This window comes from Colobus angolensis, unplaced genomic scaffold (assembly GCF_000951035.1).
Source record: "Colobus angolensis palliatus isolate OR3802 unplaced genomic scaffold, Cang.pa_1.0 Scaffold98, whole genome shotgun sequence".
NCBI lineage: Eukaryota > Metazoa > Chordata > Mammalia > Primates > Cercopithecidae > Colobus > Colobus angolensis.
The window spans coordinates 680,353-693,446 of record NW_012123820.1 but is presented as its reverse complement, the minus strand read 5'-3'; the positions used below and the strand labels follow the sequence as shown (position 1 = coordinate 693,446).

The following is a 13,094-nucleotide window of genomic DNA, read 5'->3' as shown; positions in this document are numbered from 1 at the left end:
ACTAAAAAACACAAAAAAACTAGCCAGGCGAGGTGGCGGGCGCCTGTAGTCCCAGCTACTCGGGAGGCTGAGGCAGGAGAATGGCGTGAACCGGAAAGGCGGAGCTTGCAGTGAGCTGAGATCCGGCCACTGCACTCCAGTTTGGGCGACAGAGCGAGACTCCTTCTCAAAAAAAAAATACAAAAAAACTAGCGGGGCGAGGTGGCGGGCGCCTGTAGTCCCAGCTACTCGGGAGGCTGAGGCAGGAGAATGGCGTGAACCGGAAAGGCGGAGCTTGCAATGAGCTGAGATCCGGACACTGCACTCCAGTTTGGGCGACAGAGCGAGACTCCGTCTCAAAAAAAAAGTATAATTTATGAAATCTCTTCCACTTAGCACAGCAGAAATAAGTTCCTTAGGTGAAATTAAAAGCACCCTTAAATCACTTCCTAAACTGATGAATTAGAACTGCTGACTGACCCTATATCTGATTCATGTTTGATCAGGCACTCTGAAGTGAAGGCCATGGATCTGCTTATTAATTTTTCCACTAATATGGAATTGTCTTTCAAAGCAAATGTCAGAAGTAAACATTTTATAACACTAAGTATGTTATACTGTTAATTCCTTTAGTAAAATATATTCACTGATTAAGTATTTAAAAACACAGAGCACAGGCTGGGTGTGGTGGCTCACGCCTGTAATCCAGCACTTTGGGAGGCTGAGGCAGGTTGATCACTTGAGGCCAGGAGTTGAAGACCTGCCTGGCCAAAAGGGCAAAATCTTGTCTCTACTAAAAATATTAACACGAAAATTAGGCAGACGTGGTGACCCGCACCTGTAATCCCAGCTACTTGGGATGCTGAGGCACAAGAATTGCTTGAACCAAGAAGACAGAGGTTGCAGTGAGCAGAGACTGTGCACTGCACTCCAGCCTGGGCAACAGAGTAAGACTCTGTCTCAAAAAAAAAAAAAAAAAGGACCAGAGCACAAACGATATATTCAGCTAGGAAGACTCAACTTCTCATGAAAGAACAAATAATTTCTACTGATATACCAGAGGAATTAATAAATATTAAAAATAACAGCTGCCATAGACATTTCTATACTAGATATACCAACTAGAAACAAAACTGACTAAACATCAAATATATACTAAGTTTATAAACAAACGTTTAGTCTTTGACAATGATCTTACAGATGAAAATTTACAAGCCCCAGGTCAGAGAATTTTTCACGTAACTTTCCTTACAAGTGATAAAGTACAGAGTTTCAATCTTATTACTTGAAAATGAAGACTTCTCTTCTAGGAGAAAAAAAAAATTGGGGAGAATTCTTAACTAAAAGTTGTCCCAAACCTTTCATTTTTAACTTCTTGGAATGTAGCCCTAATGGCAGGTAAATACAGAAAAAGCCTCAGGAGATTGTGGCACTGCAGACAGGCAGTCTAAGCCTGGTGTGATCACTTACTAGCTGTGTGACCTCAGACAAGTTATTCAACCTGAGTTTTAGTTTCCTTGTCATTAAAATTGAGTATTTATCATCAGACAGTTGTTGTGAAAAATAAAGTAATAAAAACAAAACTGAGCCTCATAAGGCAGGCCTTAGTCCAGATTATCTTTCTCCCTTCCTCCCAGTGTAAAATACTCTTTGGGAAACTTCTAAAAACTGCATTCAACTTTCCTGAAGTTTAAATGAAACTATGTAGTCATTCTATCAACCTGAAACTGAAAATGTTTGGATAAGGAGTTTATTTCCATTATTTCATAAAAACAACAGGTGCCTTTATTTCACAGAGCCCTGCTAAAGGTTCCTTATAATCCCTTCCTAACTGATACTTTCATATGTAGAGATGTGTATAAGTCTGAAGCTCATTTATCAACAATTTTTATATAGGTAGTCATAAATACCAAAAGGATTCAAAAACTACAAATCGATCTTCAAACTCAAAGGTGTTTTAAAAAAGGAAAACTCAACTCCCTATTCCCTATTCTAAAATATTTTTATGCAGTATCACAGATGCATACTACCAAATATAATAGACTGGGAGAGAAAAAAAGAGATGAGAGAGAGGAAGGAGAAGAGAAGGAGGGAGGAAAAGGAAGGAAGGGAAACCTGGAAGGGAAGAAAATGGTAATTTCAGTAACTCAAAAGATAATCAAAGTCTGACAGCTGGATGTAAAGAATTATTTTCTCATTTTGTTCCATGCTCCACCACATTCCCTCTGCAGTCCATGAGAACTCTACACTTGGGTGAGTTTTGAGAGGTGCACCAAAAGCTGAAAAACAAGTCAGCATATTTAATATTAAAAGAATCAGCATTGCTAATAAGACTCTCTCTGAATTACTTAATCTGTGGCTTTCCTACACCAAGGAATGTAGTCATGTAAATAAATAATGAAAGTCCTATCAATAAACAATTCTTTAGCATTAACAGTTCCAGTCTATATCAAATGAAGACTGAATTAAGTCTTACCATAACAAACCAGATAAAGTTATTACTTTGTTCCTACAGTGCCATATAGACTCTTCCCCATGACATATTTATCATTTTTCTAAAGCAGTTTTATAGGAAATTAAAAGGCAAGATCTGAACATTTCATAATTAATTACTGAAAATAAAGGTATCTAGAACCTCTATAAAACAATATAACCTAAAAACATTCTCACCCGAGAACAGACTAAATCACAGAAAACACTTCCTATTTTTATGTTCCTGATGGAAAAAAAAAATGGGCAGGTAGCAATATAATAAAGGAAATAAAACCTCTAATAACAATAAACCATTAATGGAAGTAGCCTGAATTTCATTCAACATTACATATGAAACATTTTTCAACATGGTACAGGTTTCAAATGTTATGCAGATTTTAGTGTGTGTCTGTTTAATAAAACTAAAAACAACAACAAAGGAATCATCACATCAAAAGGGAACATAAAAGGTTCAATGAAATGTGCACTAACCAGGTTCTGCATGGGTTTAAGCTTTCCTTACCTAGAAGCCTTTAACTTGGCTCAACTTAGACGGTACAAATGATGTCAATGACTACCAGTTTCCTTACCTGACTATATCCTCATGCCTTACACCTGTACATTTGGAGCCACAGGATTTCAGCAGACAGTTTGATTGAGGTAATATATAACGTTAAAAAATCTTTCATCATTTGTTAGCTGGCAAGGAACTTAAATTGTTCAATGATCAGTGATCAAAGTTAGCAAAATAATTTTTCAGTGGGTTAAGTGGTTAGTAATATCAGAGAATTTCACCCTACCAACTAAGGAAGTTAATGCAATAGGATCACAATCCCTTATTTAAAACCCTTAGGTCCTGATATGCTTCAGGATTCAGAATTTTGTGGGGTTTAAAAAGGCAAAATGGTACCTATAGCACATATTACATAACATTCCTAGTTAGACCTAGGATAATACCACACAATGAATCAATATTAATATTTCCAGCAAAATATGTGAATATTCTAAGCGGGCTTGAAAACTACTTTAAACAATCCCATGACAGTCTGGGTTAGGTTTTGGTACCAAATGAGTTTTGATGTCACACTTTTGAAGGAAAAAAAAAAAACTTTTAGTTTTTCAAGCTTTTTAGATAAAAGATTGTGAATCTATTTCCAATACTACTACATCAAAGAACAAAGGCGTTTTCAAAATATACAGAGCTTATTAATTTACTGGAGATCAAAAATGTATGGCAAATTAAAATTTAGCAAAGTGGGAAGATGTTTCTGGCAAATATAACCTTAAAAATTAGGAAATACCAGAGTCACTTAATTTTAATTTATTCAAACAAATTTAATGATTGTTGAGACTACTTCAACAAATTTTTGTATCAACGTATATTTGAGTAAGACAGTACCGTTTGAAAACCCTGATATCTGTAGTCTTCTGTGCTTTCTTTACATTTCCCTAGCTTTTGGTTTTCACATTGTTTGAGATTTCAGGGATTTAAAGTATTCCCCATTTATCGTCTCCTTAGCTTGCCCCTATTTTCAAGTGCCTATTTGGTGAAATGCAATTTGCTAAGCACTACCTATGTAACACTTCTCAATCCCCATGCCTTGACACAAGGGTAAGTTTTAATTGTTTATGAGGAGTGCCCCAATTAGAACAATTGAAGTACCACAATTTACAATTTTCCATGTGTATATTAAGTATATTCAAAGTTTTCATTAAGGTAACACCACTCTTGCTTGCAATTTGATATGATTCCTTGACTTTTTCTTAAAAAGGAGTGGCTTTATCACACTGTGAACTACCTGTAAAACCCACAGCATAATTTACCTGTCTGTTAACCAGGGGAAATCATAATGTCTCATATGTGAACATTGGTCACGTGTTTTTGTTTTGTTTTTTTTGAGACAGGACCTTGCTCTTTCACCCAGCCTGGAGTGCAGTGGCATGATCACAGCTCACTGCAGCCTTGACTGTGTGGGCTCAAGTGATCCTCCTGCCTCAGCCTCCGAGTAGCTGGGACTATAGGTACACACCACCACCCCCAGCTAATTTATTTTTCTTTTTAGTAGAGGCAAGGTCTCACTATGTTGCCCAGGTTGGTCTTAAACTCCTAAGCTCAAGCAATCCTCCTTCCTCAGCCTCCCAAAGGGCTGGGATTACACATGTGTCTTGATGGAAGAAAGTTTGAGAACTGATACTCTAAGACATTCTAATATCTATCAGTCACCAGAGAGAATGCCCTGTGCTGACAACTAACTACCTTGAAATATGAAAAGAGCTGTTTTCTAGTCCCATACTCTACCTTTCCAAAGAGGTGGGAAAATCATTCCTCAACCCTGAAGGAGCACCGTACTTAACCGTGGCATGCCTCAGCTGTGCTTGGCTTTTCTCCTTCTGGTTACTCTTACTATTTCCTTCCCTAACAAATTACTTGTCCAGCATCTCATGTCTAGTTAAAAACATACCAATTTTTCACGATAACTAGAGGTGAGAATCGTTTTAGAGAAAAAAAATAAACTAAAAGGCTTTCAGAAATTTCAAACAGTGGAGGATGGGGTGAGATGAGATGTAATTATAAAAACAGAGACTATATATTGAGCGCTAACTGTGAATAAGGGTCCTACATTCATCACCATCTTATGTAATCCCTGTATTATTGCATGGTAAATATTACCATATCCATTGTGCACATATGAGAATGAAAGTTTAAGGGATGTGAGGTAACATGCTCAGAGTCCCCCAGCTAATAAGCAATAGATGCAGCAGGAGTGGAACCCAGAGCTCTTTGGTGGCAAGGCCTCTGTTCCTTGTACTACAACTTCTACTACAGGAGCATCTACAGAGGGTGATGAAGACCTTCTCAGTATTGCAAACACACTGAAATACAGCCAAAGAATGGTGAAGATGGAAGACACCTTCTAAGTCAATGAACTTCAGCCCCACATTCAGAACATGACTCCTATCCAGTCTTGGGCCATCTGTCCTTCATATCAAGGTTTCTCAGTCAGTCGGAGGGCTTCCTACTTGCTTTAGAATCACCTGCTATATGTGCTAAAATCTAAATTCCGTGGCACCACCCCAGAAACACTGAATGAGAATATCAAAGGATGAGGCCTAGAGACCTCCATTTCTAAGAAAGCAAGTACTCTAGGCCAGTGTTTTTCAAACTATAAGTCATGAAATCAATTTAGTAGATAATATCTAGTATTTTTTGTTTAATAAAATGGCTTGAAACATACTGGATTTATAAAGATCAGTTGGGAACAGAAAATATCAGAGGGCACTGCACTTTGTCCTGTTTCAAGAAACTTGTTTCAGTTCTTTTATGTGGATTGGGATGTTAAATGTATTTTTTATACTATACCTCAGTCAAAAGTATTTAAGAAATACAGCTGTTTTGAATAATTTTTATCCCCATTCTTGTTTCTCCTTTAAAGTAAGTTATTGGCCTTTTAATTATTCCTATTACAAAAGATGCAACCTTGTATGTTGCTTTTAGGAGTTCAGTTATTCCGCTCCAGGAGTTTCTGTTTTATTCCCTGAACTTTTCATCTGAGGACCATGTTTAACTATTGCTATAATTATTTAATGAACATTTTTAAATATTTTTAATTTTTTTAAGACTTCATAAAATCCAATTCATTCTCATTAATTGTTACTTTGTGGGGTTTTTTTTGTTTTGTTTTTTGTTTCATTTTGTTTCGGAGACAGAGTCTTGCTCTGTAGCCCAGGCTGGAGTGCTGTAGCGCAATCTCAGCTCATTGCAACTTCTGCCTCCTGGGTTCAAGGGATTCTCCTGCCTCAGCCTCCCAAGTAGCTGGGATTACAGGTGCCCACCACTACACCTGGCTAATTTTTGTATTTTTAGTAAAGACAAGGTTTCACCATGTTGGCCAGGCTGGTCTCAAACTTCTGACCTCAGGTGATCCACTGGCCTCCGCCTCCCAAAGTGCTAGGATTACAGGTGTGAGTCACCACACCTAGCTGTTACTTCGTATTTTATACAAACCTTCTCATTATCTGAAGTTATTTCACTACCTAGATTCTCAAACTGACTTACATATTTTAACTTATTAAGTTTATATTTTGGTACATTTGGTAATACCAGTGTTTCATGGTCTATATTTAATCTTTTAAGTCTTTCATTCTCTCATCTTCTATTTATATATACTTCTAGATGAAATTCTTTACTGGCTTGCTTCTTTTGCATTCCCTCACATAATTGGCACTTATTTCAGTTCTTACCTGTTTCCTTGAAAGGAAAAAAAAAATGCAAACAATCCCCATTAATACATGAGGATTTTCTGGGTATATCTGTATAGTTTTAAAATGATTTACTGGCATTTCAAGGAAATATAATTGCCTTCTAAAGGATAATATCACATGTGAACTTTGAGCAAAGTTGTAATCAAAAAGTGCTTTCCACAGGTATGACTTAAAATACAGAAATATCAACAATTAGACACAGTATGTGATGACTGCCCTTGAGGTAGTACAACACCCAGTGACTGAATGACAGTCACAGAATCTTCAAGCTGGAAGAGGCTCCATTCAGTCTCAGTCTTTCTCTTTACCTATTCCCTTCATAGCAGTGTTGTTCAGTGTACTGAGGACTGCCTGCATCTGATTTCCCTGAGACACATGATAAAAACAAAGCAGTAAGATTACAATGTCTTTAGTAAAGTTGAGTTTGTTTTCATTTCATAGTGACAACAAGGAATCTGACAAAAAATACAGGAGAGATACCACTCAGGCCCATTTCAAAAGGTACCCTCAATGGTGAAATGTTAAATAATGAGATGGACTTCAAGGTACAAGTTCAAGAAAAGCATCTTCCTCTTAAGTTAAGCACCTGCTTAAGGTTAAATCTTAAAGCACAGGTATGCCACGTTGGTGGTAATGTAATATGTTAAAATTAATGCCTATATTTAGTGATTTGGAGCATCTGATGTAACAATTGTAAACACTTTATATACTTTTGTAAGACACTAATAATGATTTCAGGGACTTCCTGTAGTACAGCAAAAAGGCCCATCTGTAATGGAACTGTTCTCAAAGTTTTTTTTTTTTAGTAGTATAGAGAGATGAAGCCTTTATTATTTCTATTAAAGATTTTTAATATAAAAGTAATTGAAATTCATGACAAGATCTACTTAAAAATGTAGCCCTTGCTTTTACCCATGTTCTTTATGAAATGTAGGAAAACATATACTGTTAATAGGCTAATGACTAATAATTAGAAATTGCCTGTAATTTTACTGAAAAGTATGGCTTTATAAATATTTTAGCTACTGAGTTAGATTTTCATGAGTTGCACATCTTCAGACCTATTCTTTATTTTTACAACATACAGAAAACTTATCAACTACATAGTTACTTATAGCAGAGGCCAATCATAATCATATGTGCATCCTCATTTTCATTCAAAGATATGTTCTAAATTCAATGTCTACATGAATCTGTTTCAATGGATTAAGTATAAAAATCAGATCTATAAGGTTAAAGGTCAAAGGTGCTATATATACAATTTTCAAAATCTGTTAAAAGCACAGTTATCTAAAAAACTCATATACCTTGAACTTAAAAAAAAAATGGATACAAAGATCAACATACTTTTTTTAATGTTTCAAAAATTGCAAATTTTAACAAGTATCTAACTCTCTAGAGAAAGGTTTTTCCTAAAACTGCCTCAGTACCTCCAAAGAGGTAACACTAGGAAACAATATAGATGAGCCACCTTTTCAATAGCTAGCATTAAATGTGAAATGCAAATTAAGGCTTCAGTTTCAGAACCTAACAGAGACATGCAGAATAATAAAATGGGAAGTTTGGAAACACTTGGAAATGGAGAAGCAAAAACTTTAAATTCTTATTTTGATAAGTAAGCCTCAAGTCTAATCAATACATTTTAGATGCCAATAACTGGCAATTTATTGTCAAAATGACTTTTTTTAGATCACTATTACAAGATTTACACTATCAGAACTACTTCACTGACTTCAAAGTCCAAGACTGTTCTTGAAAATATTGTTTTAATGAAGCAGTCACTTGATATCTCAAAGAAATACAAGCACTTATCAGACTTTTATTCTCAACATTACTAACCTCTCATATTAATTTTTAAATTGGTCAAATATATTTCCATGGGGAAAGGAGTAATATTAAAAGTTTGCAATGAACTTTTATGAATGAAAATGTTGCAATGAACAAAATAATGTGTTTAGCAGCATAAATGTGGTGTTCTTTAGTAATCAGGAATGCATTTTGAATACTCTTGCCAAAAATGAAACTTTTCAAACAAGCTTTAAAAAAAACTCAAAGACAATGAAATCCATGTATTTCAGTGTGCACTAAATTCATCTTACAGAACCTTCTCATTTTGACCATTCCGATTGGCCTGCTATGTATGTGATGTATTCTGAGTTAACTGAACAAACCATCTAATTATAAGCAGTAATGCAATATTTATATTCCACAAAAAAAGTTTGATGAAAAACATATATAGATTATCTAAAGTCCTCTAGATTGTCTAAATGTTCGATGCAAAACTTACACAGATTATCTACAGTCCTCAATAATACAAAAGTATATTTTGTTACCAGATGGACACTACCAGAAAGGTCTAGTCCTCTAACTCAATATTAAGACAACAATTTTATACCCTTAATACTAAGACAAGAATTTTGTTAACGTACACGGTATCTCAGCAATCCAGGAAACGCCATAGACGAGGTCTCCAAATTTTCTTTCATGAAAAAGTAAGTTCATTTTCATTCACAAAATACAATCTCTAAATTCACTATGGTAATATTACACAGCACTACAGCTGATTTACACAATTTAGTACTAGTTTCCAAACATCAACAACTCAGAGTACCTGGGGTGTTCCTTTACAATGGAGGGGCAAACTTACAAGGTGGTTTTCTGCAGATTAGGCTCACTGTGCTGCTTTCAAATGCTCTATAAACCCTCAGTTCTTATCCACACTGTTACCTCTCACAAATTTTCCACACACTTACTGTCCCACACATATTTTGCAGATTTTTCTACTTGGGAGTCATATATCTGAAAAAGGCACTTAACGACAGATCTCAGTCATTGTTTATTAGATTTACAGGCTACCGAATTGTTCCTAATTTCTCCAAACATGTAAGTTTTGCAAGAAATTATGATCAATTCTGAATCAAACTAGTGCCCTAAACACTAGATTTACTACACTACCAACCCCACCTTTCCCCACCCCAAAAGTAACTGTTACAAACACCACAGGTTACTCAAGAAAGAGAACTTGAGAGAGAGTAAGCAAATGTCAGTCACTATAATTAGAGAGGCCTTCTGCACAATGCTTCCTTGGATTTTTAATAATTCTCTCCACTCATACACTGCAATCTTCCTATAGTATTGTCTAGCATTAAATTTACTAGACCTTCAAAGCTATGTAAAATTTCATTATAAATTAAAATGCCTATTTGAAAATAAGTTTTGAAACGACAATTACTTGTAGATAAACACAAAATGAACATTTACTATCTTAATAATAACTCACAGCTGAATTCTAAACACTAAGAATTATAAACTGACTTATACTGTGGGAAACTCAAGTGAGACAAGGTTTCTGGGGTGCTGTAACCCCAATAAAGCATCTTCCTATGTGAACGATAAAGACCCTTATGTCATTACTAATTGTCATCCAGCTTCCCTGTATGAAGAGTTTGCATACTTACCCAGGAAGGCGAATGGAAAGTACACAGGGAGGAAGATGAACTGCTGAACTGCAGCAAAGCCTTTGTCATATGATAGTGACCTATAAAGTATCAAATAAAGGTACATCATCAGTATGGTAGGGCTTTACAATAGTACAGTCCCAAGTCCTGTAACATCTATGAAGAAAGGGTACCAAAACCCAGGAGTCCAGCTCCCACTAACCCCTCCCCTTTCTCTACCACCCCCCCACACTGGAGAACTGAGGGAACAGAAGGCAAAGAAGCTCCCCATATTCAAAGGGCAGAGGCTGGGGGACAGCCCAACTGGCATTCTAGGGTATCTCCAGCACCCTCGCTTCCTACTCCCCATATGTACAAAGCAGAAAGTTGATCCATTCTGCAAACGCAAAACCCACACCGCGATCATTCATCAACTTGCACAAGTGATCACCACCCCCAGGACAAATACACCAGTAACCAAATCATAGGGATCGATAGGCAGCCCAAGCCTCGCCTTGCCCAGGAGCCGGCGGGAGGTGCCACGGCGGCGGCAGCGGGTCCAGGTATCGAAGCCCTCAGCCTTTCAGACCTGGGCGGCCACAGCCGTCTCCCAAACACCCAGTCCGGGTCACAATCCCCAGATTGGAGATAGGAACCAACCGGGGAAAACACATTCGCCAAAGCCCACAGCGGCAAGTGCAGGGCCACCAGGTCTGCGAGGTCGGGGTGGGGGGAGCTAGGAAACAAGGAGGGAGGAAGAGAGCGAGGGATCCCACCCCGGCTTTGTTGCTGGTCACCATCAAGTTTGCATCTTAGTACAAAATGTCGATCTTAAAGGCTGACAAGACAGAGGCAGAGGCAGAGGGAGAAAGAGAAAGGGAATAGAGTCCATCTTGCTTTGGGAAAGAGGGGGGAGGAAAAATGAAGTGCAAATACCACACTCCGGGCGTAAAAGTCTGCTAAACACCTTTCTATAACGGAGGAGCAACGAGTGGGGTGTCCCCGTGCCCGTGCCTGCTCGAACTGGCGGCGGTCTGGGCAGAAAACGCCTCCCTCTCCTCCTCTTCCTCCTTCTTCCCCTCCTCCTTCTCCTTCTCCTCCTCCTCCTCCCGCGGGCCCCGGCGAAGATCCCGCCGCCACTGCCTCTGCCTCCGCTGCCCCCCAGGGAGGCACCGCCAGCGCCCGGCCCGGCGCTGCCATTCCGGGCTTGGACCGCGCGGCGCAGAGCGCGTGGGGCCGGACGCGGGGTGGCCGCGCGGGGACGTCCGCGCTGGGGACCCCCCGCGCCCCTCGGCCGCCGGCTGCCTACAAAAGTCGCGCGAGCAGAGGTGGCGGCGGCGCGCAGGGGCGGGGGGCAGCGTGGGGGCCCCCACACCGCGAGTGGGCAACCCCAGGAGATAGCGAAGAACGCCCCTCCCCGCGCGGGTAAAGTACCCCAGTCCCAGTCAGCCACCCCGGGAACGGCAGCCCGGCGTCCGCGGCCGGGAGAAGAGAACTGGACGTGTCATTAGCAGGACAGGCAATGGTTTCAAAGCCCCAGGCCAATGACCATTAGCAGAGGCAGAGCTCGCTCCGTCCCCATCCCCCACAACCTCCACCCACCTTCCCCTTCGCCCCCCCCACCTCCACCCCACCTCGCGAAACTTTTCAACAAGATCCACCTGGACTAATTTGTCCACAGACAGTTAAAATATTGACTAGACCCTATACACAGGGAAGGAAGGGGAATGCACGCTTTATTTTCCTTCCTACAGAAAGGAAAGCAAAAAATAGCTTCTCTCTGTCTCTCCCTCTCCCCCCCTCTGTCGTACATGTTGTGTCTTAGCTTTTTGCATCGTTTCGTTTTACCTTCCTCATTTAGCAGAAATGATCGCGGCTATTTCACACATAAACGTGTTCCAGATTCTGGGATTCAGGGTCCTTGTAAATTACAGGACTCGGGTTCGGTCTCAGTTACGTTAAGTTTCATACAATACCAAAAAATAAATAAAATATGATAATAAATTTCTGAGGGTGAGTGAGCGAGACGAGGTGGAGGAGGAAAAGAAACCTCGAGTCTGATTTCTGTAATTTACTAGCGACCCGGATCGCAGCAAATAACAGTGTAACATGAGTGTGGCTTAAGAGGGCTGGGGAGCTCTTTCCAGAGGCATCGACCCCATCCTCGGATAAAGGATCTGCAAGTTTTCTGTCATCGCGACCAGGCAAAGCCATAACTTACCTTCAGAAATAAGACTTTAAACGGCCAAGGCCTTCCTCCTCCCCTCCCTCCACCACCACCCTCAGCCTCGCTCTCTCCACCTTAAACTTATTGACACAACATAATCCCACATTCAAGCAAAATCCTGACACAGCCTCCCTCCTCCTCTTCCCCCTCCTCTCTTCCCTCCCGTTCTCTCTCTCTCTCCCTCTCTCTCTCTGTCTCCCTCTCTCCCCCCCCTTCCCTCCCTCTTCTCTCTCCCCTTCTTCCTCGCCCTCTTCCCCCTCTCCCCCTATTCTTCCTCCAGGCTACTCTGGCACTAAAACAGCACTTTCTCTACTCGCCGCGCATTTGGGTAGGGGTGGGGGTTGAGAGGGCACTGATCTGCGGGGCCGGAACACCCAAATCCCAACTCTCCAGATGAACGAGCAACTGGGCTGCTGTTCCCGGTCACCAACGCACACGAAATGTTCAATAAATCCACCGAAGGCTGGCTCCCCGTACCTTCCTCCACTGCCCCTGCTCCCCAGGCCCCACCTCCCCGGCAGCCGAGACCAGGCAGAGCTCCACGTACTTTCGCCGAGATGAAGTTTGGGGCTCCCCGGGCGGCCACGAGCCGCCCGCCGGCGTGAGGGCTCTGTTGTTGTTTTCCTGGGGCCGCTCCAGCCCGCGCCCCGGCTCCCGTGCCCCTCTCGGGCGGCGCTGCCTGTGTGCCGAGAGGTGCTGGTTGCAAACGCAGCCTG

At 40.5% G+C, this 13,094-nt stretch overlaps 1 protein-coding gene across 3 annotated transcripts in view; it reads right to left on the bottom strand.

Moving 5' to 3' along the window:
* Positions 1-13,094, bottom strand: part of BBX (bobby sox homolog (Drosophila)) — a 273,989-nt gene that overhangs the window by 260,162 nt on the left and 733 nt on the right. For all 3 annotated transcript variants that reach the window (XM_011932734.1, XM_011932735.1, XM_011932736.1), the window contains exon 2: positions 10,173-10,252. The gene's annotated coding sequence lies outside the window, so the exon portion shown is untranslated. The remainder of the gene's footprint in view (positions 1-10,172; positions 10,253-13,094) is intronic.